The sequence below is a fragment of the Chlorocebus sabaeus genome, chromosome 21 (genome assembly GCF_047675955.1).
Source record: "Chlorocebus sabaeus isolate Y175 chromosome 21, mChlSab1.0.hap1, whole genome shotgun sequence".
NCBI lineage: Eukaryota > Metazoa > Chordata > Mammalia > Primates > Cercopithecidae > Chlorocebus > Chlorocebus sabaeus.
In genome coordinates, this window is record NC_132924.1 from 128,898,767 (window position 1) to 128,918,918 (window position 20,152).

The following is a 20,152-nucleotide window of genomic DNA, read 5'->3' on the forward strand; positions in this document are numbered from 1 at the left end:
ATCTGATAGAATTCTTAATTCCTTCCCTGCGTTATCTCGAATTTCTTTGAGTTTCCTCAAAATAGCTGTTTTGAATTCACTGTGTGAAAGGTCACATGTCTCTGTTTCTCCACGATTGGTCCCTGTTGTCTCATTTAGTTCATGTGGTGAGGACCTGTTTTCCTAGATGGTCTTGATACTTGTAGATGTTCATCTCTGTCTGGGCATTGAAGAGTTAGGTATTTATTGTAGTCTTCTCAGTCTGGGCTTGTTTGTACTTGCCCTTTTGTGAAGGCTTTCCAGATATTCAAAAGGACTTGAGTGTTGTGATCTAAGCTGTATCTGCTTTAGGGGGCACCCCAAGCCCAGTAATGCCATGGTTCTTGCAGACTCATAGAGGTACCACCTTGATGATCTTAGATAAGATCTAGAAGAATGTTCTGGGTTATCAGGCAAAGATTCTTGGTCTCCTCTCTTACTTTCTCCCAAACAAACGGAGTCACTCTGTATCTGTTCTGAGCCTCCTGGAACTGAGGGTGGAGTGACAAAAGCAATCCTGTGACCAACACCACTAGGACTGCGTTGGGTCATACCTAAAGCCAGCACAGCACTGGGGTCTCACTCAAGGCCTATTGTAATCACTCCCTGGTTACGGCCTATGTTTGCTTAAAGCCCTGGGGCTCTACAATCAGCAGGTAGCAAAACCAGGCAGGCTGTGTCCTCTTTGGATGGTAAACTCCCCCAGGTTCTGGGTGGGTCTTGATGTGCCATCTGGGAGCCAGAGACTACAGTCATAAGCCTTAGAACTCTACGTGGTGTTCTATTGCACCGCAACTGAGTTGGCACTCAAACCACAAGATGCAGTTTTCCTCACCCTTCCCTCCCCTTTCCAAAAGCAGAGGAGCCTCTCCCATGGCCACCACTGTCACAGACCCATGGAGAATACTAGCAGACTACCAACAATGTACCCTTAAGGTCCAAGGGCACTTCAGTTAGCTTGTGGTGAATGTTGCCTGGCCTGGGACTCATTCTTCAGGGCAGTGGGCTCCCCTCTGACTCTGGGCAGGTCCAAAAATGTCAAGACCCAAGTCCTAGAATCAGTGACTCCAAGAACCTACTTGGTGCTCTATCCCTCTGTGGCTGAGCTGGTCCCTAAGGTGCAAGACAAAGTCCCCTTTACTTTTCCCGCTGCTTTTCTCAAGCAGAAGGAGTCTTGTCCCATGGCCACCACAGCTGGGAAAGTGCTGAATCTCACGTGAAGCCATCAAGCCTCAGAGTCTCACCCAAAGCCCTCAATATAGTTAGTATCTGTGTATCACTGCTGGTTATTCAGGGCCCAAAGGCTCTTCAGTTAGCAGGTGATAAATCCTGCCAGGACTGGGTCCTTCCCTTCAAGGCAGTGGGTTCCCTTCTGGCTCAGGGTATGTTTAGAAATGTTGTCTAGGAGCTAGAGCCTGGAAAGGGGACCTTACAACTCTGACTGTCCTCCTAGCCTGCTGTGGCTGAGATGGTATCCAAAATACAAGACAAAGTTCTCCCCATGCTTTCTTCTCCTCTCCTTGAGAGGAGGGAAGGGGTCTCTTTTGGAGTTGTGTGCTGTGCAGCCTAGGGTTAGGGAAAGATGCCAGTACTCCCTTAGCCACCCCAGCTGGTTTCTCAGTAGGTCACATGCCCTCCCCATGCCACTTCGCCGTCCACTGTCTCTGGGCCCAGTTCAGCACTAGGACTCCCCTAGGAGTTGCAGTCCTTATGGCCTAGACTGCCCTCCAAGTTATTTAGAGCCCAGAGCACTTTAGCTTGCAGAGGCAAGGCTTAGGTTTGAATTGCTGGGCTTGATGTGCCATCTGGGAGCCAGAGACTACAGTCAAAAGCCTTAGAACTCTACCTGGTGTTCTATTGTACCACAGCTGAGTTGGTACTCAAACCACAAGATGCACTTTTCCTCACCCTTCCCTCCCCTTAAGTTTGAACGGCTGGGTTCCGCAATTCCCCCCTGGATAAAGTTGGCTTAAATGTTCCCTCCATGTGTGGGCGTCAGCTGAGTTTGGTCTGGTTTTGTTTTCTGATATAACAGGGCAGCACTGAATCCAAAGCCTTACAATTGCTGCACTCTCCCTCTCCCCCTCCCTCTCACACACTCTCCACTCCACACCACCACGGCTGGAGGTGGGGAAGGGATGGCACCAGCGATTCAAGACCTTTTCCTGCCTCTTCAGTGCCTCTTGTGGCAAATATGCCATTAAAGCCAGTACTGTGAGTGCCTATCTGATTTTTGATTTTTATGAAGGTGCTTTTTTGTGTAGGTAGTTGTTATGTTGGTGTCCTTGCAGGACGGATGATCAGTGGAACCTTCTATTCTGCCGTTTTGCTCTACCCCCCTTCTAGGATCCCTCACAGGTTTTCAGCATAAGGGTAGCATAACAATTTTATATTCTTAAAAGATAATACTCTGATCAGAGTAATGGTAAACAAAAAGAGAAGCATGTTGGACACTGTTAAGTACCCATGGACTGGGAGTGGTGGGATGGCCATGGGTGCAGAGAAATGGACCACAGAGGTGCCTCACAGGTGGTGTCACAGGCTTCTGTGTGGGTGAAAAAGAGGGAGGACTAAAATCTTACCTGAGATTCCTTGTGGGACAAGATAGAGCCATGTCTTGAACCATGATAGAGATCCAGGAAGACCAGAAGCTTTTGGAAGAAAGATAAGGAGTTCAGTTTCATTAATACTTTATTTGGGATGCCTGTGGGACATTCATGTGGCTATTTCCCATAGAAAGAACATTCAGGTTTGGAATTCAGGAGAGCTACCATCTCAAAAATCATCAGTGTGTAGATGTTTGAATAGATCAGATCATCCAGAGGGACCTCAGAGAAAAAGGATGAAGAAAGATCGACAGTCATTTAGGGGTCTAAACAAGCACATCTCTCACCACCCTGCTTGCCATGCCTCCCTGTGCACCAGAGTCCAGCCCACATGCCCGCCCTGCCCTCCAGATGGAAGGTCTCCAGCGCCCTTTCTGGATCACTGGCCAGTGACCACTCTTTGTCCACTGGACTTCACAGCATTTTAGACTTGAAGGAACTGTGTTCCAGTTCTGATCCACTGAACGGTTTTTATGGACAGAGAAAAGACAGAATCGTACTGGGTAAAATGCTGTTCTGTTATCAGACACATTGATGATCTATTCAAAGATGCCTTTTGCATAAACTTCAAAGATAGGCTTCATCCTGGATATAAGGAACCACAAAGATTCCTCCAACCTGAAATTAGTTCACTTCAGGGGAGGGAAGGCTGGATTCGCCTGGAAGTGTAATGTGGATATTATAAATGTAGCAGACAAAAGTTCAAGTTCAGGGAAGTCAGAAATGGATCCAACTAAGTTACTAAAATGTACCAAGTTCAAGACATTGAACCAGAAATTGTGGAAACACTATGATGTGTACAAGACAGTCCCTGCCTCCAAGAGCACAGGACCTCGTGGGGAGACAGACACAGGGAGAAACCACTCTGGAGAAAAAGTAAAAGTGGTACATGCAGCAGTCACTGTCACTAAGAAAATCCATGAGTGAGGAAGGAAGGAGGGGTGTTCTGAGGATGGAAAGTTGGAGGGTTTCGGGTAAAGCACCAGAAATAAGTGGCTACTTTAGCTGGAACTGTCATAACCAGACATGAACATTTTAGCTCACAGAAGAGGTAGAGGTCTACAGGCAGACACGACGGTAGTGGAGATGAGTCTAGCCTGAGGGTCAGCATCTATGCCAAAGCACCACCAGGAAGGCTGCGGCAGACTGTGCCATGCGCTGTCTGTTGGGCCTGGAGCACCACAAGAAGGAAGGCGACGTGGGGAGAGTGAAGCTACACTGATTTTCAGCTAAGACTGCTCTGAACATTCATGTACAAGACTTTGTGTGGGTGTATTATTGCAGTTCTCCTGGGTGTATGCTTAAGAATAGAACCACTACAATTTTCAACCATTCCTGTTATTGTTATGAAAGTAATACACGCTTGTAGGAAACAGTCAAACAACACAGTAGAGGACAGGGGAGGAAGTGTGGGGACATCCACTGCATTTCTCATCTACATAGACAGCAACTCAGGAGATGAGTTTGCATCCTTTCCATAGCTTTTTATATGCACACATGTATTTATTTTGTAAATACCATTATTCTATACATATTGTTCTGCAACTTGTTGTTATAACTCTACCTACATTGTGGCCATGTTCCTAAGCCAGAACACACAGGTCGATCTCATCCTTTTTAATGACAACCACATATTTTCTATTGTAGATGTACCGTCAGTTTTTAACCAGTCCCTTATTAATGTATACGTAAGTTGTTTTTACTTTTTCACTATTACAGAAAATGTGCAAAGAATATCTTTGTGTGTGTGCACATATAGACATATTTTTCCTGTATATTTCGGTCTATATTTCTGTACTCTAGTATCTTTTAAATAGACCTGCTATGTCAAAGAATTGTTGAAAATATTTAACCTAGCTATATAAAAACATGCCAATACGTAATGGGAAACAAAATCTGAAATAAAAATATTAAAAGTAGTAGACAAGCTCCACCCCTGCTTTCTTTCAGAGCCCCCATTCCACATCCCTGGAATTCTTCTACTCCCTCTGAACCTGTTCCTTCCTCCCCAGTCACTCCCCTACCCAGTAGCCTCAGTTGACTTCCAAGTATCTGTTGTAAGAAATCCAAATTTGTGACTGGGTGTGGTGGCTCACGCCTGTAATCCCAGCACTTTGGGAGGCCGAGGTGGGCAGATCCTGAGGTCAGGAGATCAAGACCCTCCTGGCTAACATGGTTAAACCCTGTCTCTACTAAAAATACAAAAAAATTAGCCAGGAGTTGTGGCATGCACCTATATTCCCACCTACTCAGGAGGCTGAGGCAGGAGAATCACTTGAACCTGGGAGGAGAGGTTGCAGTGAGCCAAGATCATGCCACTGCACTCCAGCCCGGGCAACAAGAGCAAAACTTCATCTCCAAACAAGAAAAAAATAAATAGATAAAGAAATCCAAATTTGTAAATCCTTTCCCATTTGCTATTTCTTTTGCTTCCCCATTAGAGTTCCTAGAAAAGTTGTTAGTGAAGCACTAAAACCTCCCTGAGTTTCCAATGTCTTCCAATAAGGCTTAAACTTTTTGATAACAGTCCTACAATTATTAATGAGTTTTCAGCCTACAGAAGTACAATTTAGCAGCTGCAGGTGAGATAAAGGTAATATAAGAGATTTTGGTCATTGAGATAAGAAAAAGGATCTATCTAAAGGGGATTCCCCTGCCAAACCCGTGCAGTTGTGGAAACGGCAGTGCCTGGTGCTCTGGTCACTGGTGGCCTTTGAAACGGCAAGGCAAGGCTGGGATGTGTTCTCATGAGAGTCGTAGTGTGTGTGCAGACAATGCAGGGGCTCAGGGAGGGCAACGCCTCCTGCAACGCTGGGATTTCTAGCCATGAAAGTCACATATAACAACTGGAAAACGGAAATTAAAACTACCATAACAAAACCATTCTGTGCTTATTGAACTAAGAGATGCATTTGCAGCTTGGTCTGGCCTCCAAATCCATGCCAGCCCCGTGAGTGGAGAAGCAAGCTTTTGTTGATTTGCCGAGGCGGCTCCACTGTGCATGGATCATAATAGAGGTGATTGATATTCATGTGCTGCTGTGCCCACTTCTGCTCGTTCCCGTGTCGCTCTGTGAAAGCTAACCAGCACTTAGACGTCTATTCATAGAGAAATTACAAGTGCGTCTACATCAGGATCAGCGATGCAGAATGAGGGATTCCTGTGCAATTTGCATCAGAGGTAGGTTATCTGGAAGCCAGAAATTATGAACATTCCAAAATAAAAAGCCGAGAGTGTCAGGATACTGGCGAGAGGGTCAAGTTTACTCTCACTACATATTTTGCTAAGAGATAGAAGGGAGCAAAGCTCAAGGATCCCCAGAAGAAGCAGAAGTCCATGCTGCGGCTCAGGCAAGGAGATGCTGGTCCTTTGGCCAGAACAAAGTTGAGACCTGGACCCTGGTGTCTGCTGCTTCTATGGTCCCTGGTGCACGGCCTCTGACTAGGACTTAAACATCAACACCCTCAGCTGTAGTTGAAAAAAGTATCTGCCCTACTGACTTTGCCACCTTGGTGGGAGGCTCAGCTTGAGTCCTGGATGGGGAAGCACTTTGGGCCTGCAGAAACTCACAGACACAGGGGCTCCTCAGAGGCACATTCGGCATGGCACAGCTCTTCTGCCATGGCATCCAAATCAAAGGCACATCGAGGAGGCACTGAGCCCTCCAGGGAGGCTTGTGGGTGTTCCAGTCATGCTATCAGGCTGGAGGACTTTGGGCCACAGAGGTCCTCCCAGGGGAAGCTGATTTAGCTAGTGGACCTGGAGAGTGCGCTGTGGTGGTTATTCTGTTGGGCACCCCATGGCAGTTGGCACAGCACTTGGGGGTGCCTGGGTATGTTGTAAATGAGTGATTTAGGACATAATATCCAGGTAGAGAAACATAAGAAGCGGGGAGGAATTGGAAGAACAACAAAAGAGAAAAATATAAAGGGCACAAAAGAGTCCTGTTCCCAGCTCCGCCTCCACCTGGTGGCTGTGGGGCCCTGGGCCATTGAGCGTCCCTGGTTCTCAGTCTCTCCATCTGTACAGTGGGGAAAGTGAACCCATTGACCTTTGTAGTTCCCTCCAGCCACGAATTTCAGTGACAATTAAATATATATATATTTAATGTTATATATATTATTATATATATATGCAGGCCAATGGCTTTAGTGAAGGAGGCTCATGTATGTGTAAGACCAGAGACAGCAGCTGTTTCCAGGGAAGCCCCATCGTACTGGAGACTCGGTCCTTGGAAATGTGGCAAAGGTGTAATAACTTACATCTCTATGCACGCATCCTAATTGATCAAAACAGACACACAACTTGGGCACCGGAAAAGATGTTGACCATAGCTGGTTGAGTCTCACTTCTACATAGAAAATCTAGAATTGCTTTAAAAAACAGAACTTTTCAGCCTCAGTAGCTGACATTTGTGGGCAAATGAAATTGTGGTCTGTAAATCATATTACAGAGACCACACATAGGGGCTCATTTTCCAGCTCCGAGGGGTTTGGGGGATGCCTGACACTTCTAAGGTGAACACAGAGGAAATCCTTCTTATGAGTTAATTAAAAATATGTCTGGCTACTAATAATGGAATGCTCAAATAAAAATGGCTTAGATGATGATGGTATTTAATGATGTCACAGAACGAGAGGAATAGAGGTAGGAACGTCCACACCCCATCGGCAGGTCAGCGTCCCTGAGTGTCACTCCCTCTTCCGGGGCTGCTGGTGGGTGGAGCAACTCCAGGTGTCCTAAGTCAGAAGGAGAGGGGGCAGGTTTCCTCCTGAAAAGGTCATTCATTTTTGTCAGGAAGAATGTGTTTTTTTCAAAACCTCTTGGGAGACTCCTTTCATTGGCCCCCAACTCCAGAGAGAACAGGAGAGCAAATATTCGGTGAATGGGAGGGGCTTAGACCACCTTGGACCCGTGATTCTCAATGGCAGGCAGCTTGGCAGTGTCTGCAGAACCCCATGATTGGTTGCCATAATGTTGGGAGGGGTGCTGCGAGCATCTCATGGGTGAAGGCCCGGCTCATCATCCTGCGCTGCACAGAGCAGCCCCCACAACAAAGAACTATCAGTCCCCAAGCCCATCGTGCCGAGGCTGAGAAGCCCTGATGCAGAGCAAACGTGATTTACGTCCTGGGGATGGTGAGGACCAAGGGGCTTCCATCGCCGTTGAGCAAACATCCGTGTTTATTACTGGGAAGAGGGATGCTGTACCTGTGGGGAGGCCTCCAAAGAGTGCCTGCCGCTCTGGACTTCCCTGAGCCAGTTTGAAACATATGGAATGTAATGTCCAAAGAGATGATGCTCAGGTTTGGAGGTGTGTCCCCTCCATGTCTCATGTTGAAATGTGATTCCCAGTGCTGGAGGTGGGGCCTGCTGGGAGGTGACTGAGTCACGGGAGAGGATCCCTCAGGAATGGCCTGGTGCCACCCTTTTGGTGATGAGTGCGTTCTCACTGGGTTAGTTCACAGGGGATCTAGTTGTTTAGAAGTGTGTGGTGCCTTCCCCTTTTCTCTCTGTCAGCAGGTGGTTCCTTGGCTCCCTGTCACCGTCTGCCATGGTTTGAAGCTTCCTCAGCCCTGACCAGAAGCAGGTACAGCTTGCAGAACCATGCGCCAGTTAAACCTTTTTCCCTTATAAGTTATGCAGCCTCAAGTATTTCCTTATAGCAATGCAAGAACGGATGGACACAGACAACTTGGAAACAGACGTGTGCATCTCCAGACTTTCCTAAAGGAGGAGCAACATGACAGGAAGCAAGAGACCACCCGAAAGACACTTGGGCTCCAGCAGGAGCTGTCAGAACAGATGCCAGGGTCTGCAGTGAGAGACAGTCCTGGAGAGGAATGGTGGAGGCGGGATGAGGCAGGAACCACAGGGTAATGACAGATACAACCTTCACAAATAGCATGCACTTTGCAACAGGCCGTGTTTTAAATTATTTACAAATATTAACTCAATTCATCCTTACCACAATCCGAGGAGGTGAGAGAGTGTCCACATTTTTTACAGTTGAGGAAATGGAGTCTCAGAGAGTTCAAATCAGTGACGGGTGAGGCTGGAATTTGAACTCGGTCAACCTAGCTGTAGGACGGCCTCTGTGATGACGAAGGTTACTATTGTTTTACTTGAGCATGGACGTTTCTCTGACTTCCCGGAGTCGATCTACCTCTGTTGCATTACAGTCCATGGGCAAAGAGGAGGTTTTCAACGGCAATATCTGCTCCCTTACTCCTGTCTTCCTCCCAGTGGCTGTCAGCTTGCAGGGCATGTTGCTGCGATACAGATGCCACGGTCTGAATGTGTGTGCCCTCCCGAAATTCATGGGCTGGAACCTAACCCCTAAGGCAGCGGCGCCAGGCAGTAGGGCCTTTGGGAGATGATTAAGTCATGAGGGCAAAGTGCGCGTGCATGGGGTTAGTGTCCTTATAAAAGACCCCAGGGAGCTCATAGTCTCTCTTTCTGTCCCCATACCCATCCTGTGAGGACACAGGAAGACAGTGTCCTCTACAAGACAATGAGACAGCCCTTGCCAGACACCAAATCTGCCAGCAACTTGATTTTGGACTTCAGCCTCCAGAACTGGGAGAAATCCATTTCTGTTATTTATAAGCTGCCCCGTCTGCAGTCCTCTGTTACCACAGCCTGCATGGACTGAGACGTCAGAAGACTGCTTCAGGACTGCATAAGCCACACTGACCACCCAGCCTTGGAGCTCCCGTGGCCAGACTGAGGTCTGGTGGTGGCATTCCAAGTTCAGCACCTCCCTCCGCCCAATCCTGCTGCCTCACTCTTCCCCTGGGTATGAGTCCTGGGCCTCTCCTCCTACGCGTCCTGCTTACCAGTCTTCCAGTGTTGGCTTTCTGGGGAGCTCCCTCCTCGATAAACAAGGCCACTCTCCTTGTCTCCCTCCTTCCATCCCTTGCACTCAGATGGTGGGGAAGATGGTGTACTTGTACTTTCTGCAACATACACTGGCCCAGAAAACACATCTTAACTTTTCATCTCATCAACTTCCTAACACGGTGCTTAGCACAGCTATAAATATTTATTGTTGACTTTGATTTGTAGAAAAGCACATTTTACCTTCATTATAGGAATCTCAACAGATGAAGAATGCTTTTTTGATCATCCTTGAGTTCCCCTTAATCGTTAATTTTGAAATGATTGTCGATAAATTTATGTAAAATGCTCGTTGGCCTTGTTTTCTCTACTAGTCTCACCGGTGGGGAGTGACTGTATTGCTCTCCTCTTTTGGACGCTCATTTAAGTATGCCTGGTTATGTTGCATTTCCTGGCAATTCTCTTCCTCACCTTGACATGCATAAATCAAGCCCTTCAAAATGTTAAAAACTTAAAAATAAGTCACTCCTCTTTTAAAATTAAAATGAGTATAAAAATGTTCCCATTATGTAATGTTTATGTAATGGTTTTTGTTTTGCTCTTGTCCAAACTATGAAACAGCTTTGTAATAGCCTAAGTTGATGAATGATGGAAACATCAAGAGACACCTCTCCCATCTTTGGAGATGAGGCAAGTGCGGGGGAGACCGGCAGGTGTCTGGGAGTTCTCGGCGGGGCTCAGTGCAGCGAGTGTTGACACCGGAGGAAGGCTGAGGCTCCTGAGCTTAAGAGTTTAGGTGCATGACTATTTGCATTAATTTTTTCTGAGAACTGATTATGCGTATTCCTTGTCTGCTTTTCTAAAGATGATCAACTACGTTCTTTTAGGCAGCAATATAAAAATTTTTTCCTCTCCAATTGACAAAGGTTAAAAATGAGTATAGTCGCATGGTTTCACCCGTGGGGTGAAACGTACTGTCACACGCTGTGAGTGGAATACAATCATTTATATCCACACAGTCCTTCAGAGGGAAGTGCAACATCATGTATAAAATCTAAGTGTGCATGGTGTTTGAGCCAATGCTTTCACCACTAAGAATTCAGCCTATAGATCTGCTCACACAAATAGGCAAAGGTGTGTGAGTGGCAGTTATTGTAGCATTATGTGCAATTACAGAATATTGGAAATAAATGTTTTGCATAGAAACCTACTTGAATGGGCCATGATATAGTTATACAATGGGATGTTTTATGACTGTCTGGATTGATGAGGCAAATCTATATGAACTTCCATGGAGACAGAGTGAAGGTGTCTCAGAAACCAAAGACAGCAAGCTTCAGAATAACGTTTATCTTTCTATATTTTAGAAAAAAAGATTCTGCATATGTGCAAATACACGTACATATATGGTAGCGTGCCCAAGCGTGGTCGGGAATGGTTACTTGGGGCTGAAGAGCCAGGCAAGGGGCAAGACTCTTATTATTACTGTAAATCTGTCTCTACTCTTCTACTTTTACTAGGAAAAAAAGAAAGCATTGATTTTAAATTAAAAAGAACTTAGTGAAAACCCACAACTTCTAAAACTTTAAGCTAATGAAGAGCATGTTAAAAAAAAGAAAGACTTTCATTATTGAATCAAAAAAATCATGTTTGGGGCTGGGCGCAGTGGCTCGCACCTTTAATCCCAGCACTTTGGGAGGCCAAGGCAGGAGGATCACTTGAGGCCAGGAGTTCAAGACCAGCCTGTCCAACATGGTAAAACCCCATCTCTACTAAAAATAGATAAATTAGCCAGGTGTGGTGGGGTACACCTGTAATCCCAGCTACTCAGCGAGGCTAAGGCACAAGAATCACTTGAACCTGGGAGTCAGCGGTTGCTGTGAGCTGAGATCACGTCACTGCACTTCAGCCTGGGTGACACAGGGAGACTCTGTCTCAAAAAAAGTGCTTTGTAATGTTTATAATTAATTTATCTTACTTAATAAAGTTTCAAGGAATTTTAAAAATCTTCTTTTTGTGATTGAGGCTTTGATATAGGATCAGTGTATCACTAGACCAGTTAATTATTCTAGGACATTATACCACCTACTCTCTGGGCAAAAACAGTGCCAACATATGACTTATAGCAAGAATGTTCTAGTTGGTTCAATTTATTCAAAAATTATTACATGAGTTATTTTTACTGACTTATGGACTGATGATAGTAAGTCAATTAAGAGTTAAGGCACTTTACCAAGGGAGAAAGAACCCAAATCAGCTTAACTTCAGATCCAGCAGAACAGCTCAGCCTGCCCACAAGGCTGTTGCTTTCCTGGGAAATTGTGCCAGGGAAGTAAAAACTGTTAGTAGTGGAGATCTGGGCTGCTGGTTGCCCCCCAGTATCCATTCTCTCTGTATTAGTCTGTTCTCACACTGCTATAAGGAAATACCTGAGACTGGGTAATCTATAAAGAAAAGAGGTTTAATTGGCTCATGGTCTGCACGTTGTACAGGAAGCATGGTGCCAGTATCTGCTCAGCTTCTGGGGAAGCCTCGGAAAACTTACAGTCATGGCAGAAGGTGAAGGAGAAGCAGGTACGTCTTACACAGCCAGGACATGAGGAAGAGAGGGACGGGGGATGTGCCAACACACTTTTAAACAATGAGATCCCGTTAGTACTCTCTCAGGAGAACTGCACCAAAGGGATGGTGCTAAATCATTAGAAACCACTCCCATGATCCAATCACCTCCCACCAGGCCCCACTTCCAGCACCGAGGATTACATTTCAACATGAGATTTGGGTGGGGACACACACAGATCCAAACCATATTGCTCCTCCTCTCCCAGTAGTCTCTTGTTTTAGCAAGACACCTGGCTACCCGCTACAAGAGGATGTTTGTCAGCCTTCTTTGGAGTTAAGTGCAGTTCTATGAGTAAGCCCAGTGAGATGTGAGTAGAAATGTTAAATGAACTTCCAGAGGGGGGATTACAGGAAGCTGACTCAGCCAGAGGCACAGCTCTTTAGTTGTTCTGCTTTTGCTCCTGCTTGTGGCTTGCAACACAAACGTGATAGCTGGAGTTCAGGCAGCCACCTTTCACCATGAGGTAACCTGAGGATGGAAGCCAGTCCTTATGAACACTGAGCAGAAGACCAGAAAGATGGCCAGTGACATAATGGGGCTGCCATACCTAACCATGGACTTTATATGTGTGTTCTTCCTAGAGGAAGAAATAAACTTGGTGGCTACCAGTTCAAGCCTGGCTTCCAAAAATCTCCTAAGGGCTCCTCCACCACCTCTCTTTTCCTATCTACTAGCTGAATGGGGATGAGAAGAGAGTGAAGCCCTAGAATATGGCAAAGTCACCCAAAGTAGCACAAATCATGAAGCAGAAAGTCAGCATGGACGTGCTCTCTGAAGCCCACAGAGGAGAAGCTCTCTTTGCCCCTCCTGGTGTTTGGCCTTTGCCAGCATTCTTAGTGTTTCTTGGCTGTTGACTCATCACCCCAGTCTCTGTCTCCATGGTCACCTACTGTTCTGCCCGTGTGTTTGTGTCCTGTCCAAATCTCCCTCTTTATAAAAGGACACCAGTCATATCACATTAAGAGCCCTTCTACTCCAGCATGACTTCATCTTAACTAATTCCATCTGCAATGTCCCTACTTCCAAATGAGGTCACATTGCGAGCTACTGAGGATTAGGACTTCAACATGTCTTTTTAGAGGACACAATTAACAGCCTGATTAACTGATCTTGTGTAACTTTGATCTTGTTCAGAGTACTATTATTTAAAGTTTTACTGTTACATGCAGCTAAACTAATCCTAACTGGTACCCAGTGGGGTCAGCTTATGACTATACTCTCTCACTCTATGTATTACTTTATTAGTATTATTGAGGAATAATTGTAGACAGTAGAAAACTTTAAAGGAAAAATGATGTGTATAATTATTAATAAAATGAAAATATAAAAGGTTTTCTGTTTAAGATTGCAGACTGTGTTAATAATTCTTCTCTCCAAATCCCAAGTCTGTACTTAGTAGCTTTTATAACCTTGAACTCATCACTTGGCCTCTCAATAATGCCTTATAAGATTGAAGATGATAAGACAATTAAATGAGTTAATATGTGTAAAGCACTTAGAGAAGTGCCTGGTAAGTAACAAACACTCAATAATTGCTAGATCTGATCCTGAGATTATTATAGCTGATATTTATTGAGAGCTAACATGGAAATGTTAGAAAAAGATAAAAATGGGAATAGATCAGTACATAGCACTGCTAGAAAAATTAAAAGTGAACTATCATTCAATTAGAAACTTTTACAATTTTTGAGACAAGATAGGGTTGAAATTACAGATCTGAAGAGTTTGCAACTCAAGAAAGGAAAAAAGGGTATTGATATTCCCAGCAGATCTTTAAAAGACATTCAAGCTGAGCATCAGTAGAGCTGGGGAGGGGTTGCGAGGCTGAGGGGCAATTTAAATACATCTTTGTCATACCAGTGTGTCACTCTGTGCACACAGACTAGTGCGCTGGGGCTGGCAGGAATGACCCCAAGTATGAGATGTTTTTGAAGGAGCAGGTCTTCCAGTAGACTTTGGTGCTGAGAGAAGAGGATATGGAGAAAAATAAAAGAGAAGCCTTTAAAGAGGTGGCTGAATTAGCATGTGTTCACTTTTCCTGCTTCCTCAAATCCCATTGAAATGACAAAAGAAATGTTTAAAATTTGAGTTTCGGAAGGCTTCCACCCGCAGAGCAGAGCAGTAAGGAATCACTGGAAGATATCTCTTGAATGGACTGAATGGAACCGTCTGGAGGATGAAAACCAAAGAGTCAGCAGTCCCATCCAGGCCAGAAAGAACCTGGGGGAAAGTGGCTTTTCCCATGGAATTCAGTGAGAATAGAAATAGAATTTGAGACATCACAGGCTGGAAGAAGGAGCCCAGGGTCTCATTACATCAGTGATTAATCACAAAGTAGGGTCCTGCTTCCGAACTTGCTGGCCTCGGCGTTTCCATTTAGGTAAGATCCGCAAATATCTTTTTGTGACTTGTGAATCCTGTGCTCAGGCAAAGTCACAGCCGTCACGAAGAGGGCGTTCCTGCACCCAGAAGGCTAACACCCTTCAATGGACGGATGCTCATGGGGCCACCCCCATTCCCCTCTCACTGCTCCCGTAAACAGCCTGAGCCTGGGCCCCTGCACTCCCTGCAAGGAGAACCTATTCCCACAGTGAAATCTGCTCAACCCACAGCCTCGTCCGGAAAGCCGTATCCACAACAAGGGAGAGGATCATTCAGTGTTGGGGAAAACAAACAATATGAAGAAACGTGCCAAAATCAATATTTAAAAAATACATTCAGAGAAACTGGAAAGGATAGCTCATGCATACAAATAGATGATATGAAAGTTAATTTATCAAATATATTATGAATTTAAAATATGAACGTAAAAACAAACAAAAACTTCAGTAGAAGGTTCTAATAGCAGGAAGAGCCGGATTAAAAAATGGGTTAGTAAATACAGCCATTATGAAAAACGGTACAGCGGTTCCTCAAAAAACTAAAAATAGAACTACCATATGGTCTAGCAATCCAACTTCTGGGTATAGACCCAAAGGATTGAAATCAGTATGCGGAAGGGTGTTTGCATGCCTGTGTTCACTGCAGCACTATGCACAATAGCCAAGACACAGAATCAGTGTAAGCGTCCATCAGCAGATGAATGGATCAAGAAAAATGTGATACAATGGCACCATGTAATAATACTATTCAGCCATAAAAAAGGAGGAAATCCTGTCACGTGCTACCACATGGGTGAGCCAGGAAGATATTATGGTAACTGAAATAAGCCAGGCACAGAAAGACAAATACTGCATGATCTCGCTCAGATGAAAAATCTAAAGGAGTTTAACTCATAGGAGTAGAGATTAGAAGGGAGGTGATCAGAAGCTGGGGGTGGGGGCGGGAGGATTGGGTGGGAAAAGGGGAAATGTCTGTCAAAGGGTAAACAGTTTTGGTTAGACGGGAGAAATAAGCTTTAGTGATCTATTGCACAGAAAGTGATTATAAATAATGATGCATTGTGCCTTTCAAAATTGCTGAAAGAGAAATGATAAGTATGCGAGGGGATGGATATGTTAATTAGCTTGATTTAATTATTCCACAGTGTAAACATATATCAAAACATCAGGTTGTGCCCATCAATATATACAATTATTATTTGTCAATTAAGAAATAAAATTAACAAAAGCAAAGAACTATAGATATTAATTAAATATTTTAAACATCAAACATGCTAACCTGTCATACTTCCAGATGCTGAGAACTATGACTGACACGTGCTTGAAAATAAAGGAAACAATAATAATTAAGAAAACAGGCTGGGCATGGTGGTTCATACCTGTAATCCCAGCACTTCGGGAGGCTGCGGCAGAAGGATCACTTGAGCCCAGGAGTTCAAAACCAGTCTGGGAAACATAGTGAGACCCTGTCTCTACAAAAAAAAATAAAAATTTAAAACTTAGCCAGACATACGGCACACGCTTGTGGTCCCAGCTACTTGGAAGTCTGAGGTGGGACGATCACTTGAGCCTGGGGAGTCGAGGCAGCAGTAAGCTGTGATTGTGAAACTGCACTCCAGCCTGGATGACAGAGCAAGAACTTGTCCCCCAAATAAGCAATAAATAAAAAAAGAAATTAAAGTTGAAATGGCTATTGCAAAACAATTTTTCAAAATAGGTTAGGACACTAGAAGCTGGAGCTAAATTGTTTTCACGGAAGACAATGCAAAAAAAAGAAGAAAATGAGAGAAAAATTAAAAGAAGTGGGAGATAGATCCATACATGTTCACAGCTGTGGAACAAGAGAAGATATGATCAGAGAAATGACAGAAGACTTGCTGTATAAACAAAGACTCTGAGTTTCCCATGGAAGAGGCCACACGGTGCCAAGCATGCCCACTCCCTCACATGACTTACAGAGATTCCAGGTTACCAAGGTTCCAGAAAAGCCATAGACTCAGGAAGAAACCAGCTTACGTACAAAAGTGCAATGATCAGACTGACATGAAATTAGTTACTGACGGCATGGCTATGTGAGAATGAAATAATGCCTTTAAATGTTATTAGAAAAATTATATGAAGGCTTGAATTTGACACCTAGTTAAAATTTGATACAAGCACAAAAATAAGATAAAAATAATATATTTCAGATTCAGATTTTGAAAATTTACCAGTGTTTAAATCTTTCTGAGGGAGCTCATAGTGAATACATTCCAACAAAAACAATAGCAGAGATGCAGGTGAAAATGCAGATGTGGGACACAGAAAGACAAACTAGCTAAGGATACATACTTAACTGTTGTGGGCACAGCTGAAAACATGATGCCAAAAATGAAGGCAGTTGTTAAAAAACTACTCTTTTTTTTTTTTTTTTTTGCTTTAAGTTCTGGGATACATGTGCAGAACGTGCAAGTTTGTTACATAGGTATACATGTGCCATGGTGGTTTGCTGCACCCATCAACCCATCATCTAGGTTTTAAGTCAGGCATACATTAGGGTATTTGTCCTAATGCTCTCCCTCTCCTTTCCCCCACCTCCTGACAGGCCCCAGTGTATGTGCTCCCCTCCCTGTGTCCATGTATTCTCACTGTTCAACTCCCACTTACGAGTGAGAACATGCGGTGTTTGGTTTTCTGTTCCTGTGTTAGTTTGCTGAGGATAATGGCTTCCAGCTTCATCTACGTCCCTGCAAACAACATGATCTCATTTCTTTTTATGGCTGCATAGTATTCCATGGTGTATATGTACCACATTTTCTTTATCCAGTCTATCATTGATGGGCATTTGGGTTAGTTCCATGTCTTTGCTATTGTAAATAGTTCTGCAATAAACATTCATGTGTCTTAATAATAGAATGATTTATATTCCTTTGGGTGTATACCCAGTAAAGGGATTGCTGAGTCAAATGATATTTCTGGTTCTAGATCCTTGAGGAATCACCACACTGTCTTCCACAATGCTTGAACTAATTTACATTCCCACCAACAGTGAAAAAGCATTCTTATTTCTCCACAGCCTCACCAATCTATTGTTTCTTGACTTTTTAATAATTGCCATTCTGACACGTGAGATGGTATCTCACTGTGATTTTGATTTGCATTTCTGTAGTGACCAGTGATGATGAGCATTTTTTTCGTATGTTTGCTGGCTGCATAGATATCTTCTTTTGAGAAGTGTCTGTTCATATCCTTTGCCCACTTTTTGATGGGGTTGTTTCTTTCTTGTAAATTTGCTTAAAGTTCCTTGTAGATTCTGGATATAAGGCCTTTGTCAGATGGGTAGATTGGCCAAAATTGACAAGTGAGATCTAATTAAACTGAAGAACACAAGACGTGGAAGATGTCATCTTCGTATGTGGATTCATATCCCATTGGGAGGTGACAAGGCCACTGGCTTAGGCATGACTTGGGGTTCCTGGAATTATGCAAAGAAAAATGAATTTGGACATAGACTTTCAACACATGGCCTGTCTGAGGACAGAAAGATCTCAAAGAAGCAGCAGAGGGAATGCAAGGGCAGAGTGAGGAAGCGGGGGGTGCTGTGGGGCAGGTGCTGGTGCCAGCAGAGAGCAGGCAGGAGACTGTAGAGCGGCCACGGGAGATCCTGCGTGACTTCAGCCACGGTTGTCATGTGCATCTCTCAAGAGGAGTAATAAACTGTAAAAACTTAAAAACAACCCTCTAAATTAATGTTATATAACATTTATAGATACACAAAAATGCAGATAAAGAATAAAACTGTGCGTGGGAGTGGCGAACGCTGCACTAGTGAAAGTGTCTACTAGAAAGGGAGAAACAGGGGCCAAGTGTATTTGTAATTCTTCATTAGAAACAAATAATAGTAAGACGTGATATCAAGATATACAAACATCATCTGCATATGTGCATGTGTTCATTACGCATTTATTTTTGTCTATTTGAAATGTAAATCTAAAAATGATGATTTTATACTACAATTACCACAAAAACTAAACCCAGTTCAATTTGCCAAAAAATAAAAGATATGTCACTGGTGACAGCAAAAACATATTCTCAAAGAACAGATTAGAATTGTACTGGGTTCTGAAATCCCCGACTTGCCTTGTCTCATCGGGGTTTGACTATAGCGTTACTGTGCATGTCTCAGGCCAAAAAAGATTTTTTTTTGTACTAAAGATCATTTATTTTGCTCATCTTAAGGAAAAGGTAGCTGTTCCTCTATCTACTTTCCAGCTGTGAAATTTGTGAAGATAATCGTATTGGTGAAGAAGCTGGGCTCACCGCGCAGATAGGGTCAGCACTGTGGGCGGCAGGGGTCGTCCTGGAAGCTGTTTCTCCCCTGATGGCCATGAGTACCCCACTGTGCATCCAGAGAACTGCCTGTCATGTCCAAGCATCCCTCCAAACCAAATGTGTGCGTCCCCCACCACCACGTCTCCTGGACTCCTCTGGCTCTGTTCCTCCCCGTGCCACCCAGCCCTGAGATTTAGCCAGATGCACAGCACCCAGCATTTCCCCACTGTCTGCCTTTGGTTCCTTGGTTACTCTTGGGTTACTCTCCCATAGGCTGACTTCCCAATCTATGTCTCCAACTCAACCTCCACCATCAACTCCATCCTGGCGTTCCAGCTTGAATTTCCCATCAACAACACAAGTTCCACCATTTCAGAATGAGCCCATTTGCCCCTAAGCTCAGACCTATATGCTGAGTCTGTCTACCTGGTGGCGACTGTCCTGTTTCTCCTATATGCTAAGCCTGTTTACACAGTGGAGACTGTCCTGTTTGTCCCATATGCTGAGTCTGTCTACACGGTGGAGACTGTCCTGTTTCTCCTATATGCTGAGTCTGTCTACATGGTGGAGACCGTATTGTGTCTCTGAGGTCTCAGAGACCTACAAGCCCAGGGTAGCATGGTCTCTCATGCATCCACTCCACCTCCCAGTATCCAGTTGACTGTTTCTTTGGAGGAGCCTGACATCCCTCACTTCACCTCCTGCAATGTCCGTAACTGCCTTCTGATTGCTCCATGCCTGTGGGATGGCATCTTAGCTGCTCTGCTGCAAACATTCTCTTCCCATATAATTCATCTGCACATCAGTGCTGGATGACTTCCTGAAATGCCCCTTCATCCTCTTACTCCATTTATGGATTCCCGGCCAGATACAGCAGATTTCTCAGCCATCTTCCTAAAAACTTGTCTTTATAATCTTGGCTTCCACAACTCTGCAACAAGAACCTTGTGTTTCTACTAGTTACACCTGCTCTGTTTCTCTAAATGTCAACACCAATAGTTTGATACTTATGACAGACTGCGTGATATTGCTTTTGAATTTGTGTATCTGTTCTCTCTCTTTGGGTCACGAGTTTGCAAAAGTTGGGCATTATTGCTTTTTATCTTTTCTCTCCTTGATAGACACAAGCTGGACATCTTTTCAGTGCCCAAAAATAAATGAATAACTGAGAATAAGATTTTATGCATCTGCAAAAATTTTCATTTCAATGACTGAAAATGAACATATCAAAAAAAAGTCACTTTTCCTTTCAGAATTTATTTTCCTTATTGCTCAATAACGTTGGACTATTAGGAAAGGGAAATAGGCATCCTATCCCATTAGGGATAGGAAATTGAGCTCACATTCTGGTTTTGCTTGCGGAGCGTGCATAGA

At 44.2% G+C, this 20,152-nt stretch overlaps 1 protein-coding gene across 4 annotated transcripts in view; it reads right to left on the minus strand.

Moving 5' to 3' along the window:
• Positions 1 to 16,514, minus strand: part of LOC119621561 (uncharacterized) — a 30,301-nt gene extending 13,787 nt beyond the window's left edge. For 2 of the 4 annotated variants that reach the window (XM_037991041.2, XM_073009547.1), the window contains exons 1-2: positions 15,847 to 16,514; positions 2,601 to 2,669 (exon numbers count right to left, since the gene is read on the minus strand). The gene's annotated coding sequence lies outside the window, so the exon portion shown is untranslated. The other 2 variants (XM_073009549.1, XM_073009548.1) reach the window with 1 other exon arrangement.
• Positions 16,515 to 20,152: the final 3,638 nt, after the last annotated feature.